This window comes from Mus pahari, unplaced genomic scaffold, assembly GCF_900095145.1.
Source record: "Mus pahari unplaced genomic scaffold, PAHARI_EIJ_v1.1 scaffold_9374_1, whole genome shotgun sequence".
In the NCBI taxonomy this organism is placed as follows: Eukaryota; Metazoa; Chordata; class Mammalia; order Rodentia; family Muridae; genus Mus; species Mus pahari.
Window position 1 is genome coordinate 17,583 of NW_018392186.1, and position 1,839 is coordinate 19,421.

Below are 1,839 nucleotides of genomic sequence, written 5' to 3' on the forward strand. Positions count from 1 at the left end.
TGTGTGTGTTTGTACTTGAGCACAGGCATGCAAATGCACATATTTGCTAAGGTTTTGAAACAGTGTCTCTGACAGAATCAGGACCTCACTGCTTTGCCATACTAGCTGACTAGTGAGCCTCAGTGCCTTCCTGTCTCTGACCCCATTCCAGCCTTGGGATTACAGGCACACACTGCCATGCCCAGCATTTCACTGCAGTTCCAAAGTAACATCCATCCCCTTGCTTGCATAACAAACACTTCACTGAATAAGGCAAGGCATCTCCTTAGGCCCTGAATTTGAATTTTTATGAATCCACAAGGTGTCATAGACACACAGGCGGCTTGCTCTCTCTAGTGTGGTGCCATCCAGGACCACAGAAGGACACAGGAGTAGGTGGACTTTCTCCTGGTCAATTAGAATAGCGTCATAGCAGAATAGCCCTCTGACCAGTTATGTCTGTGGTATTGTATATAAAGGTGCTGTGTGGATGCCTCTGCTGTGAGACTTCACTGCAGAATAAACAACAACTTGAAAAGCAGAACAGTAGTGATGAAGGAGGGGTCTGGAATATGCTATTCCCTTGATAACTAAGCTGATGCGGGAGACAAGATGGAGGCAGTCAAAGCCATAAGTAATAACAGAACCAGCAACAGAGGGATGGGCAAATAACAAGCATGGAAAATCAGGTTCAATGTTCCTTTTAAAAACAGCATTTCACGCTGTAGCATCCTCTGAAATCCCACCCTATTTTTGACTCTACAGCCTTTTAAATACTTGATAGATGACAATGTTATGACAGGAAATCCAAACCATCATCAGATACTACTACAAAATACTCAACAAGATACTCAACAAAACTGGATAAACTGGATGAAATAAACAATTTCCTAGACAGATACCAGGTACCAAATTTAAATCAGGATCAGATTAACCATCTAAACAGTCCCATTTTCCCTAAAGAATTAGAAGCAGTTATTAATAGTCTCCCAACCAAAAAAAAGGCCAGGACCAGATGGGTTTAGTGCAGAGTTCTATCAGACCTTCAAAGAAGACCTAATTCCAAATCACCTCAAATTATTCCACAAAAGAGAAACAGAAAGTACTCTACCCAATTCATTCTATCAAGCCACAATTACTCTGANACCTAAACCACACAAAGATGCAACAAAGAAAGAGAACTTTAGACCAATTTCCCTTATGAATATCGATTGAAAAAAATACTCAATAAAATCCTCGCAAACTGAATCCAAGGACACATCAAAACGATTGTCTATCATGACCAAGTAGGCTTTATCCCAGGGGTGCAGGGATGGTTTAATATACAGTAATCCATCAACATAATCCACTATATAGACAAACTCAAAAACAAAATCCATGTGATCATCTCATTAGATGCTGAGAAAACATTTGACAAAATCCAACACCCATTCATGATAAAAAGTCATGGAAAGACCAGGAATTCAAGGCACATACCTAAGCATAATAAAAGCAATCTACAGCAAGCCAGTAGCCAACACCAAACTAAATGGAGAGAAGCTGGAATCAATCCCACTAAAATCAGGGACTAGACAAGGCTGCCCACTTTCTCCCTACCTATTGAATATAGTACTTGAAGTCCTAGCCAGAGCAATACAACAACAAAAGGAGATCAATTGGAAAGGAAAAAGTCAAAATATCACTATTTACAGATGATATGATAATATATATATATATATATATATATATATATATATATATATATATAACCCTAAAAATTCGACCAGGGAACTCCTAAGCCTGATAAACAGCTTCAGTGCAGTAGCTGGATATAAAATTAACTCAAACAAATCAGTGGCCTTTCTCTACACAAAGGATAAA